Genomic DNA, 23,535 nt, shown 5'->3' on the forward strand with positions numbered 1-23,535 from the left:
AGGATACCAAGGGGAGAAGTGACCTAACCTTTATTGACAGAGACCCGTGAAGCCTAAAGAGAAGGAATCGCGAGACCGCAAACAATAGCAAGCGTGTGTTGCAGCAGATGTCAACGGTACCTGAGCCCCTCCTCCGCTGACAGCCAAGCCAAGGAGAGACACATGGCCCAATGGTACTGGTCTTGACTGTACAAGACAAGAAAGCAAAGCAGTTCATCAGAGCTGGTGATTCAAGGGGAGAGCCGATAAAGAAATCGAACTGTGTTGAAGGAAAGTAGCAAGTGTCTGATTGAACTTTGACTAAACAAAAAACGAATTATTGGAAAAGGGGAAAGCCAGCCTCTCTGAATCAACCACCACGTGGGTGTTCACTTGAGAAACGCTAGGCGATTACCCTGTTATTGAACTACAGTAACCAGAAGGCCTTGGAAAAAAAGTTGAGAAGAGGGTTCAAACTGGTAATATGGGGGGTGGGGTCCAATCCTCCGTACAGTCGAAAGTCTTTGACGGACGGGTGTTTTGGAAACTAAGGAAAACGAATCTTGCAGGATAAAAAGTCCCATGAACATTGTGCTGACAGGAGTGAACCCGGCAGAGGGATATCCACAGTGATGTGTTTGAAAAGGACATTGTGATTTTTGAATACAACAAAAGCCATCGTGAACCCGAAGGACGGAGGCTGACGATTGAGAAGGGGTCCAAACCCGAAGCAGGGAGATCCAGGGGAGGAGAGTCACCACCCAGAGTTCCCAGAGAAAGGTGCTGTTCAGTAAAATTGTTGAATACGATTTGTGAGGGGTCTGCGCCCAGAAGAGGGAGGCCCAGGGTGAAGCCCTCACCCAAAGTATTTGTGGAATAGAACTTTGTGTATGTTTTAGATTTAGGTTAAGTGCTTTTCCACCCTACATTTACAGTTTAATAAACACCCTCGAACGGTGATCTGTCTCTGTCTGTTTTACTGTTGCCGCCTTGAGTTCCTTACACTCCTCGGAGAGAAAAGCTGTAACGCAGCCCAGACAGAGCTCCAGGATGGTCTGGGCTGCTGCCCCTGGCCTTGGGTACCGGTGTCCCATGTGGGTCGACAATCTCAAAAGTCCAGCAGCAGTCCCAGGGAGCCCCGGCAGGGACCCAGTCCTTTCCCGGAGGGAAAAGCTGTAATGCAGCCCAGTCAAAGCTTGAGGATGATCGGAGTGATGGCCCTGGCCTTGGACGCATGTCTCCCTTGTTGGTCGAGCGTCCCAAAGTTCAGCGGCAGTCCCAGGGAGGCCCCAGCAGGGACCCATTCCTTCCCAGAGGGAAACTGTGTGGCAGGCTAGTTAGAGCTACGGGGAGGCCGGGGCTGCTGCCTCCCGGCGTGGGCACCTGTCTCCCTTGTTGGTCAACCGTCCCAAAGTTGAGCGACGCAGGGAGCACTGGCAGGGTCCCCATCCCTTCCTGCAGGGGAAAGCTGTAATGTAGCCTAGCCAGAGCTCCAGGATGGTCAGAGTTGCTGCCTCTGGGCTTGGGCGGCTGGCTCCCATGTTGGGCAACCGTCCCTTAGTCCAGCGGCAGTCCCAGTGAGCCCCGTCAGGGTTCTCTACCCTTCATGGAGGAACATGGGGTAACACAGGAATCAGAACATCACCCCCACCCTTCTGGAGCTCTGGCTGCACTGCGTTAGAGCTTTTCCCATCTGGGTAGGGATGGGGACCATGCCGGGGCTCCCTGGGAATGACGCTACACTTTGGGATGGTTAACGCACATGAGAGACAGCCGCCCAAAGCCAAAGACATCACCCCCGACCATCCTGGAGCTCTGGCTGGGCTGCGTTACAGAATTTCCCCCGTGAAGGGATGTGGACCCTGCCAGGTTCCCTGGGAATGACGCTGCACTTGGGGAGGGTTGGCCCACATGGCAGACAGGCACCCATGGCCGGGGACATCCCCCCCCCGACCATTGTGGCACTCTAGCTGGGCTGCATTAGACCTTTCCCCTCTGGGTGGGGATGGGGGCCCTGCTGGGGCTCCCTGCGACTGCCGTTAGACTTGCGGGCAGTCGACACTATCTTTTCCACCCAGGTAGGTGCACCCACACGTGAGTTACTGTTTTCGTCAGGACACACGTGGGAACGTGAGAAGGTAGGACATGTGTTGTTGTCGGCGTGTTTCCGTGGTTTTCTGGTGGCAAATGTCTAAAGTGTGCATTTTATTCCCTACATTTTTGACTTTGCCAGGCATTATGAGAAATAAATTCTAGGACGATTCGTGCAAGTCAGACCTCTGGATGCCCACGGGTGTCTTCTTTTCAGAAATGCATGGGGTTCCCTGTTTTCCTTGGTGGCTGCAACACCCCAGGCCCAAATCTGTAGGTTGTCCACAAGACCAAAATCCTAAAAATTTCCACTTTCCAAACCCTTTGGGTTACAAGTGGTTTTGCCTTTTCCCTTTGCGCCCAGGTAGGTGCACACATGTGAAATACTGTTTTTTGTCACGACACCTGTGGGAATGTAGAAAGGTAGGACATGTGTTGTTGCCAGCCAGCCTGTTTCAGTGGTTCTTAGTGGCAAATATCTGAACATTTTGTTTTTTCCCTACATTTTGGACTTTGCCGGGCATTGTGGGTAACAATTTCTAGGGCAATTCGTGCAAATCAGTTCTTTGTGTTCCCACGGGTGTCTTCTTTTCAAAAATGCATGGGGTTCCATGTTTTCCTTGGTGGCTGCGTCACGCCAAGCCCAAATCTGTGCGTTGTTCACAAAGCCAAATCAAGTCTTCCCCAGGGCGTTTGATGTACCAGTGGTTTAGCTTTCTCCTGTTAGAATATAATAATAATATGCATCTATCTTAGCCCTAAGCTAATCCCTTTTTCGCAATCACAATCCTGTTCTTTTAGTGGACTTGGGGTCGCATTTGTCAGTCATTGAGTAGAAACAAAATAGAAATGTGTTCATGGCTTCCTCTGTCAGTCATTACAAGAAAAGGCTGGGTCCGTGCGGAGTGCATCTATCAGTCGCTTAGTCTTAACAGATAAAGCTATGGTAAATAACATTAAGGACAGGTGCCCCTATTCCCCAAAGAAGGGAAGGCTATTCCAATATGGTTCTATTATCTTAACTAAATGTTATGTAAAGACTGGCTGCATTAAGCAGAGGTTAGTTACACAATGAGTCAGTGTTCAGCCGTTCCACTTTAATAAACACACAAAAGGTATATTTTAAAGGTTGTGAAAATAAGGTGGCCATTGTTGGAATGAAAGGCAAGTGGATTCTGTGCTTAAGGTCTCAAAAATAAGTCACTGTCCATTAACTGGTGGAAAGAGCTTGTGATTAAAGACATAAGGAAAGTGGAAACTATGTTCTCTTGAATATGCAATTTGTTCTGCCTTCTGGGGATTATAGCGTTATTGTGTATGTAGTCTGAACATATTTGTGTTATCTCTTGCAAATGAATAACAAAATGACCTATGCTGATGCAGGCTTCATTTTTTATATAAAATGAGATGTGTACTATTCAGGCACTTCACTTTTCCACTCTCCATGAAATACTGGTCGTGGTTGAACCTGAAGTCCACTCGAGTGTATGATATGCGCAAAAAAAAAAATCTAAGCTTGCAACTTTGAAACTCTGTCTCAGATACTCTACTTTGTTTGAATTATAGCGCTTAGAAATCTCAAAATGGCACCCAACCTGCGGCCCCACCGAGGATGAGGACGCCTTGGCTAGACGTGACGAAGAGGAATCTGCTGAATGGACTGCTTGGTTTTGGGGATCCCTGCCACCATAGAGAGTTGAATACTTGCAGCTGACAGTAGCCTCCACCGGCAGACTTCTCTCCATAAACTAATTCTCCCGACTGGGGCCCCTCAAACTGCACACAACATTTCGTCCAGAGCAACTGAGACAGAACTTTGTCAGTAAGTATAGCTGTTTGGCAGTAAGACTTAGATGGTGGGGTTAAACAGAAGATACTTGCAAATACCTTCTTTTGCCAGGAAAAATCAGAATGTTTTACGATGCCTGGTCCCAGTAGACTTTGTAAATGTTGGTCGCACTTTGTTGTGTTCTCTCTGCGAACGACTTACACGATGCATGTCAAATACAGGTTAGGGGCGATTGTATTTAACAGTTCATGTCACAAACAAACTAAAGATATGCCCAGCTTACGATGACCAGGAAATTTGCTCTTTTGATGTATCCAAAATGCAGCATTTAGAATCTGTATTATTAAAAGATAAGGCTAGACCCTTTGCCTTTGATGTTATCCGCGATTGCCGCAAGGAAGCCACGCAGAAGATCAAACGTGAACAGAAATGTGCTTGAAGACACATGTCACCGGCTGATAAAGCTTTAGCTCATGATCAGGGGAAATATCAACAAAATAGACAGGGATTGTCAGCTACAGAGAACAGGCATTCACCCTGTTATACCTACCACTACCCAAGATCCCGTAATAGAACAGATCCTTAATAACCCTTGCCAACATTTCCTTCCTTCTGCGCCTCCTCCTCCATATGGTCAAACACAGAGCCCATTAGTAGTGGGGCGCCCGGGCCCTAACCGTTCTCCCACTTTTCCCCCTTCAATAGAAGATGATGATGTGTCAGATGCCAGCGTAGATCCTCCCAGTGAATATATACATGGCCCATTGACGAAAGAAAAGGCATGGAAATTAGAACCTTGTATTAGGAATACACAAGCCCCTTTAATGCCTAGCCAATGCAGGACATTGAGGGAGCAGGCTATTCAGTTGGTATCAAGGGGGAGTCAGACAGAATAAGGTTGGGGAAGTACTTGAAACCCAAGGTCCTGAGCGACTAATTTTATTAGAATGTTTAGGTGATGAGATTCGAATCCAGTGGGAACACAAATTGCCTTCGGCAGTTCCTAGGGAATTACAAGCTTTGAATTTAGATCCCTTCTATTGTCACACAGAGAAGGATGCCTTTTCACAGGTTAAAGGACTTTCGAAGATATTTGATGAAATGAAGGGACTGGAGGAAGCCTGATTGGAATTAGAAACCGAAACTAATACTTCTGGATATGTCCAACAACCTGTTATCGTTACAGCATGTAAAGAATCTTGTGTGTCAGATGAAGAATTAAAGTTAACACGTACTGCTTTTAAATGGGCCACCACTTTGACCCCTCTTTCAGTCATTTGCAGTACTTTTTGTCAGTATATCCCTCAGATGCAGATGAATGCTACGAAAGAAATGTTGGATGCAATTATCCAACAGAATTAGGAAGGCGAGTTAGAGAATTCTGCAGAGTTGCAACACTTGAAACTTTTAATAGATAATGCATCCATAACGAGTATCGCAGAGCAACTCATCCACTTAACAGCACTTTTAAAATTATGAAAACAACCTAGTTGCCAACTCCCTATGCGAGAGGTGCCGTCTGTTTATATACTACAGCAGGCAACACTTGATGCTCACGGAAGCCCGGTCCTTAATAATCAAGGGAAACCAATCATGCAGCCCACTAAATTTGATGCCCTTTTCTATGCAAGAATTAAATGCATTAAAACAGACAATCCCTGACATTAGGAAAAATCCTACAGGGTTTTACAAAGAATTAGAGGCCATTTTGAATACCTCTGTCTTCACTAGTAGGGATTTGGAAACTTTGTTCTCTGTAATTTTGCAATCAGATATTAGGACACCAATTAGGAATGCCACTGACCCTGCAACTTTGGGGAGGACATAGAATGCACTTTTTCAGCTGGACCCCAACAGGACAGCTGGCGAGAGGCCTGCTCCTTCATTACTTAACCTTCCCACTATGATAGTTGCACAACTCAAAAGGGTGGTACACGAGAGAAAGATTAATTGAGAAAGCTGGCCGCATGTGTCCAGAATAAAACTGAAGGGTTAACTGAATATTTTAATAAGTTTGAGCAAGTATTTATTGATTTGATTGAAATGACTAGACCGGCAGGGAAACAATTATTTGTAGATACATTTGTCCGACAATTGTTACCTGAAATTAGCGTTCTTATAATGCAATCATAGAGTGCTTGGCAGACTAAAACCCTGTCTGACATTTTGTATATGGCTCAATATTATGAAAATAGAGTAAATGTGGAGAAAGAGAAAAAGAGAGAGTGGATCTTAAAACAAGAGTGTTAATATAGCAAGTACAACAGGGAACTGGGGGAGGGCCGCTTATGAGGAAGAGCTGTTGGTCCATTTGTACCATTTTCACCGCCAAGGTCTAATAAGTGTGCATATTGCAGACAACAGGCCCACTGGAGGGCACAGTGTCCAGCCTTGATGAATAGGGGAAGCAGAATATATCAAAGAAGGGGAAGAGGACGTCAGGGAGGACAGGTAGGAAGTAGGGATGGATGGCTACCACCTCGGCCAGCGATTGGCCCTGCAGCAACTACTAGAATCCCTATTAACCCCAATGTTTTCAATAACCCAAGCAAGTCTTTTGTCACTAATCAATACAATATTAAGTATTTCTCTTGGGATTTCTCAGAATAGGAAATCCCTCAAAAGGAAAATGGGACCAATCCTCATCCCTGTGGATCAGTCAAGACCCTACGTTCACATGAGAGTTGGGATACAGGAGCATAGATTTCTAGTAGACACAGGTGCGCAAAAGAGCTCTATAGATCATGCTAAGGTTCCAGATATTCCTTTGATTGGACAGACTAATATTTCAGTAGGGTTTGCTTTAACACCTGTAGTAAGTAAAGAATCTGCCATTTTAGGACCAGCAGCCATTGAGATACCGTTCTTATTAACTACCCAGTGTGGAGAAAGGAACAAGTTACTTACCTGTAACTGTTGTTCTCCAGCATGGGTCTGGCATGGATTCACATGCTCATGAATATTCCCAGTCGTCAGGCTGGGAATCCTCGGTATAGAAAAAATCAGTATCAGTTTCGTTTCTGATCTGTCTTTCTCAGTAGTAACAAATCACTGGTCTCCGGGTCATACTTGCCCAGCCAATGACTGCCCTCTCCCTAAGCCCCGCCTCTGGCAGCCATCCTCAGATTTGGTAGCACGTAAAGTGGCAGTATGACCAAGTGAAGAGCCGCAGAGGGGTAGGCGGGAGGGTTTGCATGTGAATCCATGCCAGACCCATGCTGGAGAACAACAGTTACAGGTAAGTAACTTGTTCCTTCTCCAGCATGGGGTCTGGCATGGATTCACATGCTCATGAATATAAGAATACATAGCAGTATACACATGCACAACCACGGGAGGTGGCAATAAGCTCAACATTAAGCTATACAAAAACTCAACATTAAGCATCTCTTACCTCCTCACCAGGCTCACCTTAAGCAAACAGGTTGCGCAGCACTGCTTGGCAGACCCTGGACTCCTCCCTGGAGTCCCGATCGACGCAGTAGAATCTTGTGAAGGTGTGTGTCAACCTCCACGTAGCAGCCCTGCAGATGTCCAGCAGGGGCACTCCAGACAGGAACACCGTGGTAGCAGCGATCGCTCTGGTCGAGTGGGCTCTCGGACGGCCGGGCAGCGGTTGGTTTGCCAACCGGTGACAGTGCATGATGCAGCCAGAGAGCCATCTGGAAATGGAAGCCTTCGAGAGAGCCTTCCCTTGATTCACAGGTCCACAGTTTACAAACAGCTGTGATGTCTTCCGAAAACTCTTCGTGCGGTCCACGTAGAACTTCAGCGCTCTAGCTACGTCCAGCGAGTGCAAAGTCCTTTCAGCCGGCGACGAAGGAGATGGGAAGAAAACTGGCAACACCAAGGGTTCGTTGAGATCGAAGTCTGACGGCACCTTGGGCATGAAGGAGGGGTGCGTCCTCAGCACCACCCTCGTGTCGAGAAACGTCAAGTATGGTGGCTTTCAAGATAGGGCCTGGATCTCTCCCACTCGTCGTGCGGAGGTGATGGCCACGAGAAACGCTGTCTTCCACGACAGAAACTTCAACGGTGCCGAATGCATAGGCTCAACGGGGCCCCCATGAGCCTGGTCAGCACCACGTTGAGCTCCCACACCAGGGCAGGGGCCTTCACCGGCGGGAATGATCGGAACAATCCTTTCATAAATTCCTTCACCAGTCGATGAGACCACAAGGACGCCCGTCCCGTAGTTCTGGTGTATCGTGAGATGGCGGCCAGATGTATCTTGATGGAAGCTTGAGCTAGTCCAGCCTTGGCCAATGACAGTAGGTACGGCAATACTTGCAGGGCCGTAATCCGCAGAGGGTTAATCTTCTGTTCACGGCACCAGACAGAGAACCTCTTCCATTTATGTCCGTAGCACCTGAGAGTTGAGGACGCCCTGGCCTTTGCAAGAACCTCTCTGCAGTCGGCCGGGATGTCGTACCCTCCAAACTCTAGTGCTGCAGGAGCCAGGCCTGTAAGTTCAGCGACTCTGGGTTGTGGTGAAGAATGGCGCCTCCTTCTCTGGAGAGAAGATCTGCATCCGTCGGCAGCTTGACTGGTGTGGACGTTGACAAGTCCAGAAGGTCCGGGAACCAGATCTGTCACGGCCACGCCGGTGCAACGAGCATCATCCTGCTACGGGACCTCTTGAGGTGGTTGATGAGCCGTAGCAGCTATGGCAACGGAGGGAACGCATAAAGAAATAGGCCGTCCCAGGGGAACGAGAAAGCATCGCCCATGCTCCTCGGCTGGGGGAACCTGCTGGCGAACCTCCGGCACTTGGAGTTTGTCGCTGTCGCGAAGAGATCGATCTGGGGTTCGCCCCATCATCGGAAGAGTCGATCCACTTGATCCTGGCGTAGTTCCCACTCATGGCACGAGTGCAGCTTTCTGCTGAGTGAGTCGGTGATGGTGTTTTTTATTCCTGCCAGATGAAAAGGCACCAGAAACATCCCTTGGGCGACGGCCCAATGCCACAGATCCTGGGCTTCCTTGGATAGGGCAGGGGATCTAGTCCCGCCCTGCTTCCTGATGTAGAACATCGTGGTGGTGTTGTCGGTGAAGATCCTCACCACCTTGCCCTTGAGGGACGGAAGAAAAGACCTGAGGGCCCAGAACACTGCGCAGAGCTCCAAGACGTTGATGTGGAGTGACTTCTCCTCCGGGAGCCAAAGGCCTCTCGCGTGAAGATCTCCGGAGTGCGCTCCCCAACCTTCCAGGGAGGCATCCGTAGTCACTGTCACCTGGTGAGCTGGGGTCTGAAAGTCCGTGCCCGCCGACAGATGAGAGCGGGTACCCCACCACTGGATCGCCTGACGGAACGTCTCGTTGAGGGATCCTGTCCTCGAAGCTGCCCGTCGACTGGACCCAGCGGGCGTCGAGGAACTCTTGTAAGGGGTGCATCCAAATCCTGCAAAGGTGCACCAGATAAATGCAGGAGAACATCATCCCGAGGAGGGACTTGATAGATCTTACCCTGGCCGTGTCCATGGCCAGCAGACGCTGCACCTTGCCCAGGATGGTCCTGGTCCTTTCCTCCGACGGCGAGGCCAGCCGCACCACTGTGTCGAGCTTGGCTCCCAGAAACAGGGCGACTTGCGACGGAACCAGGTGGGATTTTGGAAAGTTGATGGAGAACCCCAGGTCCGTGAGCAGCTGGACGGTCTTCGCAGTGTGCTCCACGGCGAGCTCCCTTGTCCTTGCCCAGATGAGCCAGTCGTCCAGGTAGGGGTAGACGTGGATCCCCTGTAGGCGCAGCCGGCACCGGTGCGAGGCACTTGGTGAACACCTTGGGTGCCGACTTCAATCCGAACGGGAGGGTCTTGAACTGGTAGTGCTGCCCTTGGACCACGAACCTGAGGAACTTTCAGTGTCTTTTTAGAATGGGGATGTGGAAGTACGCATCCTCCAAGTCCAACGACGACAGGAAATCGCCCTCCTCCAGCTGTCCCAGCACGTGCTGGAGGGTGACCATCCGGAACTTCTGTGCCTTGATGTACTTGTTCAGTCGTCGCAGGTCCAGGATGGGACGCCATCCTCCCGCCTTCTTTTTTACAAGGAAGTACCTTGAGTAAACTCCGGAGACCCGAAGCCTCTTTGGGACAAGCTCGATGGCACCTTTCTTGAGCATCGCCCTTACTTCCAACAGTAGTTGAGGGACACGATTTTCCTTCCTGGCCACGGGTGGAACGCGAGGGCACTTCTTCTGGAACTCAAGGGCGTGCCCTTGGGCAGGGCGTCCAGCACCCAACGGTCGGTGGAGATGGACTCCCACACGCTGACGAACCTCACCAGCTGGCCTCCCACCGGGGTGCTTTGGCGGGGGCCCGACCCCACGGTAGGTTTAATCTTGTTTGGAGACCGCCTTGCCTCCTTGGTACGGCGAGGACCGTCTTCCTTTTAGCCTCACGCCGTTGGTAAAGGAACCCTTCCTTCTTCTTCTCTTCTGGGAAGAGCTGGAAAAGCTCGGATGCCCTGGAAATCACGGCATGGAAGGATCCAATCTCGTCGGGCGGGGACGCCCGAGCAGGGGGCGACGGGGGGACACGTCCCATCGTCGCCTCAGTCGTCATCTGTACCTGTCGTAGCCGTGTCCGTGCCTGTATCATCCCCGTGGGTAGTAGACCGGGGGAAGGCAGAACAGGCCGCAGAGGTGGGAGAGGTGGCATAGGATGCGTCCTCCCCTTCTTATGCGGTGGACTTTCCGAAGGTCCCAGCTCCGTTTCCCCCGTCGGGCCTGGCTCAGGTACCTCCGTCGGAGGAGGGGCAACCTTATCCTTATCTCCGAGCATAAGGACTGAATCGCTGACAAAATGGCTGCCGAAGTGTCCTGCGGCACCGGAAACGAGGGGCGCGAGGGCTCTTAAGGAACCTCGTCGGCGAAACCATCACTCTCGTCGTCGCCCTCGTCGGGATCCCTCCCGATGGGCTGGGCCTCCTCTACGACTTCGATGAGCTCTTCTTCAGAGGTTGTGTCCGTATCCACGATGGCCACCTGCCCCTCCCCCGCCCCCTCCTTTTCCAACGAGGACTTCGTGGGGGTCTTATCAATGGGCCTGAAAGACGACTCCCTCCGCGGTGGCAGGGCGACTCTGGATCCTGAGGTCGCCTCCACTGGCATAGCCTCCACAGGCTGAGCCAGGGCCGCTGCGACATCCTCAATCGAGGTCTTAGCAGGGTGAATTAAGGCCATCGTCACCTTTTGTATGCCTGGGGCCTTCACCTTGGGCGGAGAGTCTGAGCCTCGCTCCCCCTCTGCCGGAATCTTTGAGATCGACCGGGGCCTCTCCAGAAGCTTCGCCGGGTTCTCGGACTTCCTCTTACCCGAGCCAGAGCGTTGGCTCGTGGTTGATGGCGCAGGGGAGGATGCGCCCTGCCTGGCAGCCAAGGAGCCTGACCGTTCGGCTCTCCCGGTGCCCGTGGACTTGCGGTGCTTGGCCTTTTGTTGGGCCCCCGTCGCCTAGGGTGCCCTCACAGGACTTAGACCGCTCAGACTTCTTTTTCTTCTTCTCGCCTGACGGCTCTTCCCTTCCAGCCAGTTGGCAAGACGGAGGTGGCGATCCTTCATGGTCCGCTCCGACATGTTCCCACAAAACGCACAGTCCTTCTCCGTGTGCGTCTTGTCCTCTTGGAGACAGTAGAGGCATAACGAATGCTCGCCCTCCTTGAAAACATTCTGAAGCTGGCATCCAGGGCAGGTCCTGAACAGCTTCCCGGGCGTCGAGCTTCCTTTCTCCTGGGCCATGTCCGGGGTAGGCCTCGGAACTTCTGGAATCCTCCAAAAGCGCAACTCGACGAAATCTTCACCCTTGAGGGGCGTAGAAAACTCCAAAACAGATCCCCGGTGATCAGATGTAGAAACGGTGGAGCTTAAGGCTCTATTTAACCGAAAAATGAGAAAAAATCTCCTGAAAAAGCGCGAAAATGCAGCAACAGCTCAAGAGCTACAGCACGAGGACTCCCAACACTTGAACATGCAGTAAAAATCTGAGGATGGCTGCCAGAGGCGGGGCTTAGGGAGAGGGCAGTCATTGGCTGGGGGCAGTATGACCCAGAGACCAGTGATTGGTTACTACTTAATACCGAGGATTCCCGGCCTGACGACGGGGAATATTCATGAGCATGTGAATCCATGCCAGACCCCATGCTGGAGAAATGTGTTGGGGTTAAGTTTGTTGAAAAAGTGTGCTACCATTTATTGTACACCAGGAGTACACTTTAGAGTATGTTAGCAAAACCAAACCTTTGCCACCAGAGTCTGATAACATCCCCGATACCTTATGGGCAGTATCGGATAATGATGTTGGTCTTATGGACATTGCCCCGGTAAAAACACAAATACGACAGGGAGCAATTTATCGATGTATTCCTTAGTATAAGGTATCCCCGGAAGGTTATTCAGCACTTGAAACAATTGTCTTAGACTTAGTAAGGCAAGGGTTCGTAGAGGAAATAACGGGCAGTGTGTGGAATAGTCCCATTTTACCAGTTTAAAAAAAAAGGAGACACAGGTCTACCATATCGTCTTGTTATTGATTTAAGAGCGATTAATAAGATTGTAGTACCTCAGTTTCCAATAGTTCCAGACATTACTACCATTCTTACCATGATACCGCCATTTGCAGAATATTTTTCAGTAATTGACTTAAAAAATGCACGTTTTAGTATACCATTACAGATTTTTATTTGCTTTCTCTTTTGGTGGGAGAGCTTATACTTTCACTAGATTACCACACGGTTATACAGAAAGTCCAAGTATATACAGCAAGGCACTTAAGGAACAGTTGGATTCCTTGAAATTGCCTGAATCTGTTACATTGATTCAATATATTGATGATTTGCTTATAGCAGCTCCCACGGAGGAACTCTGTAAGCATGCAACTACATTGTTATTGTCATATAACCTGCTATGGTCATAAAGCCTTGAAGAAATGTCAGTATTGTAGACAGGAGGTAGCATATTGTGGGTACCTCCTGTCTAAGGAGGGTAGGAAACCAGCACTTGATAGAATACAAGTGATTTCTAAAATGCCACAGCTAAAAATGCAAAAACAAGTTAGAGCGCTTACAGGCGCTGCCTCCTATTGTAGGCAATGGATACTTATTGTCAAACCTTTGATGCAATTTATGACTAAAAATGTACAGGATCCAGTGCCATGGACTGTTGAACGTCAAGAGGCATTTGTTTTGTTGCGCACAGCGCTTTGTTCTGCTCCCGTTTTAAGGTCTTTGAATTACAATAAGGAATTTGTTTTGTTTGTGTATGAAGTTGATGGATGTGCTTTGGCTGTTTTGACACAGGAACATGGAGGAAGGAATAGACCGCGCAGCTATGTGCTTTGCCTAAATGCGCAGCTGCAGCTTAGTCTGTAAAACAATGTGAAGGTATGGTTTTAGGTCACTCTTTAACCGTAATGTTATCTCACTCTGTCGATGTCCTTTTAAATAGGACTCAGACCCAATATATGACTTTGGCTTGACTTACCAGATAGGAATTGATATTGTTTGCACCACATATCAAAATTAAGCGCTGCAACAAAATCAACCCGGCTGAATTATTATCCATACCAAATCAGGGTATCAGGGACAATGAGGCAGCCGATCATAATTGTATCTTTCCAAATTGATTTGCGAGATGACCTCCTTCTGCAGGCGGAAGGAGAATTATATTGTGACGTGTCATGGTTTAAAATGCCCGATGTAACTACAACCACAGCTTATGCAGTTACTACTTTTAAAACTATAGTATAAAATAAAAGAATACCCTTTAAGTCAGCACAAGCAGCAGAAATCATAGCTTTGACTCGTGCTTGTGAAGTATCCGAAAACCCTTCTATTTTTACTGACAGTCAGTACGCCTTTGGAGTAGCACATAATTTCGGAAAACAAGGGGCGGAAAGGGGATTTTTGACATCACATGGAACTAAGAAACAGCATAGTTGATTAATATTACGATTGCTGTCATCTTTAACGCTACCAAAGAAACTAGCAATAGTTAAATGTGCTGCCCATCAGAAAATAGTGACTGAAATTCATAAAAGGTAATGATTTTGCCGACTCTATAGCTAAGCAAACAGCTTTAGATTGTACCTCGGGATGTATAATGCTGACAACATTAAAAGGGCTCAGGATTTAGGATGCATGGAGGAAACCTCTGTTAGCATTAAATAGATTTAAGCAATGTTCACTGAAGAGGAAATAAGGGGGTGGGAAGACAACTTTGCTATACAGGATCAAGAGGGGTGTTGGGTCGCAGGGTCTAAAAAACAATGGATGTTACCTAATGCCTATGCATCTCTGGTTGTGCGTATGAACCACGGACCCGCCGACATACATGCTAAAGATATTTGTTAACAATTGGGAAATGTTTGGTGCAATTCATTGATTACCGCAACAGATGTGAATGTGGTTAGGAACTGTGTAATATGCCTAAGCCATAATGTATCTTGAGGGACTACGGTCTCAGCAGAAAATTTTGATCCGCCTACCTTCCCATTTGAAGTGTTGCATTTTGACTTCCTGGAATTAGAAAGATGTAATAATTTGAGATATGTGCTAGCAGTAATCTGTGCCATTAGGAAATGGGTAGAGGCTTTTCCCTTGAAAGATAATACTGCCATCTCCACTGCGAAAGTTATGTTGAAAGAGGATTTTCCCAGGTTTGGATTACCCAGAGTAATTTGGTCTGATAATGCCCCCCACTTTATTGCAGAAGTAATATGAAATGTGTGTAATCGATTGCAGATCAAAAGAAATTTCACACAGCTATCCATCCTCAAATTGTGGGGTTACCTGAATGCCACAGTGGATTTTTAAAGAAAAATTGGCTAAAATATGTGCTCACACAGGACTTAAATGGCCAGATGCTTTACCTTTAGCATTACTCTCTAGGAGGACTACAGTTGCATCTAATTCAGGGCCATCGCCTTATGAAATTGTTATGGGCAGACCTGCTAATGTTTGGGGTGCTCCTAAACCACAATCATTGAAAGACATTGAGCACCCACTGCTTGCTGATTATTGTAAACAACTGACTGAACAATTATGTTCTATCCACCAGCAGGTGAAGGATAGCTTGCCAGACAAAAATGTGTGAGAAAGACATTGGGTGAAGCCTGGTAACCTGGTGATGGTCCAAAACATTCAGCAAAGCCCTGCACTAGACCCACATTGGTTAGGACCATACCAGGTGTTGTTGGCCCCCAAACTGCAGTTCAAGTAGCGGGGAAGCCGCCTTGGATCCAAACAGCTCACATCAAATTGGTTACTTTGCCCTCATCCTATGATGAACATCATCCTCCATCTGAAATAAAGGATTCCTTTACTCCTGTGAGTCTGTCAAAATTGGAGATCAAGTCTGCAATACACACACCCATCTTGTTCAAAGATCACACTATCCCGGGAGCTACCGGATATGATGTAAGAACCAGGCAGGAATAGGAGTGCCCACCAGAAACCTACAAAGTGCAGATCTAGTACTGACGTCAATCTGTGCCTACTGGAAACCTACAAGTGCGGGTATGATATTTGGGTAAGCCTGGCACCTACGCAAAATCAGTGTGTCCTGATCCCTGTGCACACCAGGAGGTAACGGGGTATTCAAGGACCGAAGAAAACCTGCATTATGGAGTTGCATCCACTTGGTGCTCAAATTCTAAGGAAAAACAATGAAGTGACTTTACCTTCTCGCTCACAAAAACTATGGACAAAGGAAGATCAAATAGTAATATTGACATTTTGTTAAATTTTAGTGGTTCCTTGAACATGATTCTGTGCATCTTTTAAAGACACTTCTTCCCAATGACACTGAAGTTATTACGAAGCTCCCTTTTACCATGTCTTAACCCATACTCATCACCCCTTGGATGTGTCCCAAAGATATGGTTATCGTAATAATTCATATGTACAGGTTTTGGAAAAAGTTCAAAAAGCTATTAAAAGAACAAGTTGTTGGCTTTGTTCACATGTTCTGCAGAGTGGGGATGGCTTAGGGATACCCTATTATGCAGTCCCAGTTAATAGATCAATATTCGGTGTTGTACTTTCTTTATCTCATAGTAGGTTGATAAATGATTGGGATAGAGCACGAGCTCCTCCTGGAAGGATAATCCTTAACACTACTATTAAAAACCTTGAAATATGTAATACCACCCTTAATAGCAATCGGTCAAGCCTTAAAATGGTGTTTAACTTTCCATGGAGATCCTATACTTCTTACATGAATGTTACATATCCTTTATTCCAGGTAACTCATAGGATAGGAGAACCTCAGTTTGCTATAGGAAGGGATATATATATAATATGCAATGCTTTGATACTATTGTTGACTATACCAATTCTACTAATTCCATCCTTTTTATTTTTTACTTTATTTACTTAGTTGGCAACATACAGGTACAGCAGAGGAGAAGGCATTGTTTCTGCATGGACAGTGTACACTTAAAGTATTGGTGTCCATATATTCACCAGATACATCTATATTGTTCTTGGCAACTATGCATACAATAAACACATATGGGTACGTTAAATGCATTCAAAAGTGTTACTGGGGGATCGTATGCCAGTGTTTTCATTCGCTCATGTCTATTCGGGCCAGGTAGGAGCGAATGTCACTCCAGATATCTCGGGGTCTGGCTGTGGCTGGAAAAGTATGGGTATACTGTTCCTCGTTCTCTTGCGTCCAGGTCAGCGCTCTAAGCCATTCAGTCTCTGTAGGGGGAGTCTTCTTTTTCCACTGAGTGGAGGAGTATAGCCCTTTTGGCTATCATGCACCCCACATTGACAAATGTCCTGTTATCTAGACTCAATGTGCAGGGCCACACACCAAACAGGGCTCCCAACGGGTGTTTCTCCAGCAGGGTGCCCAATATGTCCGACAACACTTCTAAGATTCTAGTCCAAAAGGGTTCCAGTTATGGGCATCCCCAGAACATATGTAGGTGATCCGCTGCTGTGTCATGGCACCTGGGACAGCAGAGCTCTGTTGGGGGAGGGAGGGGCATCTTGGAGAGTCTGGCAGGGGTGTAATAAAGATGGTGTAGAATTTTAAATTGCATACATTTAAACCGAAAGTTGAGGGAAACCATTCTGGTGCGAGTACACATGTGTGCCCATTGGTTGTCTGTAATTTCTATGGACAGTTCCTCGGATCATCAGGACCTTGCTTTCGGGGGGAAGGAGGGCTATATTGTCAAGTAGCATTTTCTATAGTGTAGATATTATGTGCCTGCTATCCCCTGAATTAGCTATGTAAGCCAGTATAGGAGTTTCAAGAGATTCGCTAGGGTACCCCGGCCATCTGGCTGCCACCGCAGAGCGTATTTGGTAGTATTGGAATGGATCCCTCCCGGAGTCATCATGGTCTGGTTTCCATGAATTTCCAGCTCAGGAACAGAGCAGACATTGCCCTGTAGCCCAGCGCCTCCCATCGATTTTTGGTTGTCCCAACCCAGAGAGGTTGTAGCCCGGGGAAGTTCCAGACTGGAAGAGGTCATCGCGCCCAGCAGCTAGTGTCTCAAGTTTGACGTTTGGGGGAGGGGGTGCTCCACTATATACAATTATGAAGTGAATTGTTCTTGGGAGGCCATCCAATATAGTTCCATGTGCGGAGCAGCGAACCCCCCTCTTTCATAAGGGGGTGTCAGTTCAACCCACATCTTATGAAACGCCCCAGAGTGCCACAGAAATTGGGCGAAGAGTAAGTGTAGTTTGGCGATGTAGGATTTCCCTGGCCACACTGGGACACTGGAAAAGACGTAAACTAATTTAGTTAGTAGTGTCATTTTAATTAGAGAGAGCTTGGCGGGCGTGGACAACGGAAGAGCTTGCCACCTGTGCATTTTGTTCTCTACTAATGTGGCTACTGCATCATAGTTTTTTTTTTTAAAAGTTTTTATTATTTTGAAAACAAATAAACAATACAAACCAAACTTGCAGCATTATTTACAAGACTCGTGAACATCAATTAATGCACATTACTGCTCCCCAAATCCCTCCCCCCTCAAGAGCTTGTTTGCGTTTCTCATTCTGTATCTGCTGCGTGTGGCCGGGTATCGCTTCCTTCCGAAGCTGCAGAATCCATTATTGTGCCAAACAGTCCTGTTATTAACACTCTCCATGCCATCAGGTTACCCACTTCTTCCCCGCACTTGCTACATGCCTCCTGCCATACTACCGTTTCAGCCTCCGCCCATTTTTGCAAATCCCGCCACCATACCTCAACTCGTGGCTTGTGGCACTGCTTCCAGCCCATGGCAATCCTTTTTGCAAGCACATATGCCAGGTCCCTCAGTTTCCCAACATGTTTAGTATTCCGTGGTCTGGGAAACCCTCCCAACAGGCAGGCCCAGGCCTTATCTATGTTGAGCGTGACCCCTTTTTCTGCTAGTTTTTGTGCCACCTCCCCCCAAAAACCTTCAATCACTGGGCAAGACCAGAACATGTGTGTCATATCAGCGTCTTCTTCATCGCATTTTGGGCATGCTTATCTTCCTGCGTTTACAAATTTAGATATTCTCTTCGGGGTCATATAGGCTCTATGCGTTATGTATAACTGTATCTGCTGCAATCTGGCGTTTCTGGACACCTTCTTGTGGTATCCCATAGCACGCTCCCACATCCCATCGGTCATCTGTGCCCCCACCTCCGCTTCCCAGTCCAGCCTCAAATGAGTCAAATCCTTCCCCACCCGGGTCATCATCATCTCATACAATCTAGAGATCTCGTGCCCTCCTTCTGATATGTCATATATTGTTCCCATTATGACAAATGGCTCCTCCGCCAGTACAGTCTCTGGCCAGGTTTTACGAATAATCTGCACTAGCCTAAGATACATGACATATTGGCCTCTGTGCAAGCATGCCTCTTCTCCGAGTTCTTCGAAATCCTTAATGATCCCCTCTTGCCATACATCTCCCAATGTGACCAGCCCGACCGATTCCCAATAGGTCCTGATTATCATTCTGAGTTGGTTGTCTCCCCCAGCCAAGGCGACTAGCGGCACCTGTGGGGAACACGGGTACGGGTTCTCCATCAGTCGGCATACTCTGCACCACATCTTCCACCCAAGCAACATCATACCCGGGCGTTCTTTCATTTAAAGTCTAGGCACCCAGATAATCTCCTTTAGGTAAAACGGAGTGCAGTCCTGTCCAAACAGCCTAAATTCAGGAGTTACCTCATCAGAAAGCCATTTGGTTATATATTGCAACTGACCAGCTACATAATAGGCCTCAAAATTTGGCAGCTTAATGCCCCCTCTATCATGGAAGTTCTGCAGCTTCCATAGCGCCACTCTATTGCGAGTGCCATGTCATAGGAAGTCTCTGCACATGCTATTCAGTTTGACAAAAAACTTTTTGGGTATCAAGTATGGTATATTACTGAAGAAATGTAACAGCCTGGGCAGGACCACCATTTTGAGCATCGCCCCCCGTCCCATCATCGCCAGCGGCAACTTCTCCCAAAACTTCATACTTGTTCGGATTTTTCCCACAGCCACCTCGGTATTATGCAAGTGTTCCTCCTCCACCGTATGGTACACATCTATTCCGAGGTAGCGGAAGGAATCAACCGCCCATGGTACGGACAACACTGGCAACCGCTCCAGAGGGGCTCCTCTGTAGCTCCCCAATGGAAACATGCTCGATTTTTGGGGGTTCACCGCTATGCCGGACAGTTCTGCATACCTTTCCATAACCTCTAGAATATATTGAAGATTTTCCTCCGGATATTTCAAGTATAGTAGTAAATCGTCAGCATACAAGGATATTAGATGTTTCTCTCCCCTTACCTCAATACCAATCATGTCATAGTGTTGTCTGAGGTACACTGCCAGGGGCTCCAGGGCTAGAATGTATAACATCGGGGACCAGAGGCACCCTTGTCTGGTGCCCCTACTGAGTTGCCATCTCTCAGATATCACTGATCCTGTGCGCACCCTGGCCAGTGGTTCACTGTATAGTAATTTTGCCCACCTAACATAACCCCGCCCCATCCCGTATTCTTTCAGGGCCTCCAGCAACCATGGCCACCTCACTGAGTCAAAAGCTTTGACTGCATCTAGGGACACCACCGCCATTTCACCCTCGCTCCTGTTTCCCTCTTCAATCACACGGTGGAGTCACCTATGGTTGTGGGTTATATTTCTGCTGGGGACATAACCTGTCTGGTCCGGGTGTATCAGTTTGCTAATAACTCTGCGCAGCCTATTGGCCAGGACCGCCGTCAATATCTTGCTATCCTGGTTCAACATTGACAAAGGCCTATAGGAGCCGCAGCTATGCCCTGGCTTGTTGGGCTAAGGAAGCGGCACAATTAACGCTTCTCTAAGTGATTCCGGCAGCCGGCCCATCTCAAAAGACACATTGAGCATCTCTAGCATAGGGGGTGGGGGGGGGTGGGGGGGGGGGGGAGTACTTCCTCTCTATATGTTTTATAAAACTCACCAGGGAATCCGTCCGTGCCTGGGGTCTTACAGGTGGGTAGCTGCTTCACCACCTCCTCCAATTCCTCTAAGGTAATCGGTGCGTCCAGCTCCTCCCTTTCTTCAGCACTAATCTTAGGTAATTCCATGTCTTTTAGAGTTTCTCTAATCTCCTCTCACTTTGTCCCCTCTTCTGTCCTCATATAATGTCCTATAATAGTCTAAGAATGCCTCGTTGACTGCCTCTTGGGTGTCAACCACCTCCCCGTCTTCTCTAGTTATTGTCCTAATCGTTAGGACCCCACCCTGTAGGCCTTTTGATTTAGCAATCGCAGCACCCGCAATACCACCTTAAAGGCTTCACAGAGCGTGCACGCTGAGTCCACGCTGCCTGTGTTTACCTCAAAGAACTGTGTGATCGCATCCCTGATATCTTCCCTGAAGACCGGGTCCCAGAGCGCCTCCACCCGGAGGCGCCATGTTGGTATCCGCGCCCTGGGGCGGCAGTACTGCCAACTCAGAACCAGAGGCGAGTGGTACGACAGGACCCTCGCTCTATAGTCTATTTGGGTGGTCTCTATCACCACATCTGGCGTGGCAAAAAAGTAATCAAGTCTCGTATGCAGTTGCTGCGGAGCTGAGTAATGCGAGCACTGTGTTTCATTAGGTTGTTTCAGCCTCCAAACATCTGCCAACCTGAAGTAGTCTACTAATGTCTGCAATACCCTGGCTGCTGGGGTGGGCCTATCAATCTTATCAGATCTGTCTGCCTTTGGGTTGAAATCCCCTCCCCAGATAACCGCTCCTCCCATACACGCGCCCAGATGAGTACACAGGGTTCTAAAATATGACGCAGTATTTTGGTTGGGGGCATACGTATTTATAATGCACACCTCTCTATTCTCCACCAAAGCCTTTAATATGACCAAGTACATCATGACTTTGTTTCTCTTTAAGTAACTGTTGAGTCCCCTGACATTCCATGTTACGATCTTAAGGTCCCCCATGGCTCATGAGTGTCTTCTTGCCTTCCGTGTAGCGAATCCCCCTTGCCCATGTGATACAGATACAGCTCTCCATCTTTACTTGTAGCTTCTTGTACCAGCTCAAGCTATCCATAACTATGTACACAACAAATTCCCAACTTCCCTCCCCTCCCTCCACCCGTCCCTTCCCCAACACCACACACCCCAACTGCTGCCCAGCTCCGTTCTTGGAACTCAGGCACCCCCACATCTAGCCCTGCAAGCGCCAAACAATGCACAGAGCTCAGTAGGGTAAAGTCGCCCTAATGGCCACTTAACTAAGATTATTGTGGGGTAAAGAGATCCGCTCTTTAAGGCTCCCAATACTTCAATAATAATTACAGTGCTCATAACATCTAGTGCAATAATCTGACCTTCTCTACTGAAGGCTGTGCAAATGACTATATTCAAGTCCCACGGTCCGTGCCGCGCCATCTTGTGGCACCTTCCTCGTGCATTACTTATCTCTTCCGTGCTCTCTCTCCGTCCGAACTTCTGACTCCTGGGGACATCCCTGCGCATCGAGCCATCCCATGGCATCCTCCGGGGTCTCAAAAAACAAGGTCTTGGGTTTATGTATAACTTTCAATTTTGCCGGATACAGTAACATGTATTTGTGGCCCGCTTCTCTCAGTCTCCGCTTTACCGTCCCGAAGTTCATGCGGCTACGCTGCACAGACAGGGTATAGTCCTGGTAGGCCGTGATGTTTGCCGCTCCTCGTATAATCGTTCCTCCCTTGCGGAAGCGTTCCAATATCCTCCCCCGGTCCCGGTAATTAAGAATTTTGGCTATCACCGGCCTAGGCGGGTTTCCTGGCGGCGGCCTCCTTGTTAGAGCTCTATGTGCCCTTTCCACCGCAAATCCTTGAGATAGGGCTCCTCTGGGTATCTCTTGCAGTAGCATGGACTCAAACTCCGTGGGATGGTGGCCCTCTAATCCCTCCGGCAGGCCCACCATGCGGATGTTGTTTCGTCAGGCGCGTCCTTCTGCCTCCTCCGCTCTGCTCTCCAAGTTGCCCACTCTCTGTATCAGGGCATGCAATTCGGCCTTATGGGAGGCACAATCCGCGGTATTCGGGCTAACTTCCTTCTCAAGGGACTCAGTGCACTCCGCCAAGGCCCGGACGTCCTGTCGGAGTAGATTAACATCCTCCTGCACCTCTCCGACCTTAAGGTCCAGTGCCGTTTTCAGTTCAGTGACGGCTAATTCGAGTTTAGATTCCCAGGCCGCTTTTAGGTCTGCAATCCCAGCTAGGACTTCTTGGTTAGAGCCCGTTGTCGTCATGCTGCCTGCAGGCGGCTTATCCTTGCTCTTGATATTGTCTTGACCAGGGAATGTCTTAGCGAAGTCGTCCAGGGTGGGCTGTTTCGCCTTCGGCCTCACCGTTCTATTCGACATGACCCAGAGGACCTGTGTTCTGCACAAATGACAACTGCGCACCCAGTACGCCTCTTTCGCTCGATCACCGTGCGGCCTGCTCCTTCCTTTGTTCCGGACATTGGTCGGCCATTTTGTGTCGTCTTTTGTCTCCGGCGCTCCTTATCCTTTCCGCACAGATCTCTGCCGCCGTTCTTCCTACACCTTCCAAAAGTTCACCAAGCGTGGCCCAATCATTCACACACCGACGTGTATTTTCAGCAGTCGTCGGCCCATCGTTGCGCACTTTTACGCCCAGATCATTTCAGGATCTCGGGAGCTCCTCCAGATCACGTCCTCCTACATGGCCCTCGTAGCCATGCCTCCCTACTGCATCATAGTTGTTTTTCATCAATGTGGGCCTTGTCCTAGAAATCAGAATCCCCAGGGTATTTGATGTGTTCTGGTGCCCAGTGCAGAGGGAAGGGACACCGGTGTTCAGGGGTGTGGTCCGCGAGTGGAAATACCTCAGACTTGGAAAGGTTTATTGTGAATCCTGAGAACTGCTCAATGTGAACTACGTCCTGCAGTATGGGATCTAGGTTAACGTGGGGGCCGCGGACACACAATAGCACGTCGTCGCCGTACAGGGAAACAATTTTGGGTCGGCTGAGTAGACGGATCCCGCGAAGTCCATGGTGCTCTTTGATGAAATCTGCCACGGGATCATTAGCCAGGGTGAATAAGATGCGGGAGAAAGGGCAGCCCTGACAGGTGCCTCTGCCCAATTGGAATTGCTCGGACAAGCAGAAATTGACCACCACCCTAGCTACAGGTTGTACATAGAGTAGTTTGATGTAGCGTATCATGTTCGGGCCTA

At 48.5% G+C, this 23,535-nt stretch overlaps 1 protein-coding gene across 6 annotated transcripts in view; it reads right to left on the reverse strand.

Annotated features, from left to right (window-relative positions):
* Positions 1–23,535, reverse strand: part of PAK6 (p21 (RAC1) activated kinase 6) — a 939,585-nt gene that overhangs the window by 390,408 nt on the left and 525,642 nt on the right. The gene's annotated exons all lie outside the window — the stretch shown is intronic.

Source organism: Ambystoma mexicanum, chromosome 14 (genome assembly GCF_040938575.1).
Source record: "Ambystoma mexicanum isolate Mex_15411 chromosome 14, UKY_AmexF1_1, whole genome shotgun sequence".
NCBI lineage: Eukaryota > Metazoa > Chordata > Amphibia > Caudata > Ambystomatidae > Ambystoma > Ambystoma mexicanum.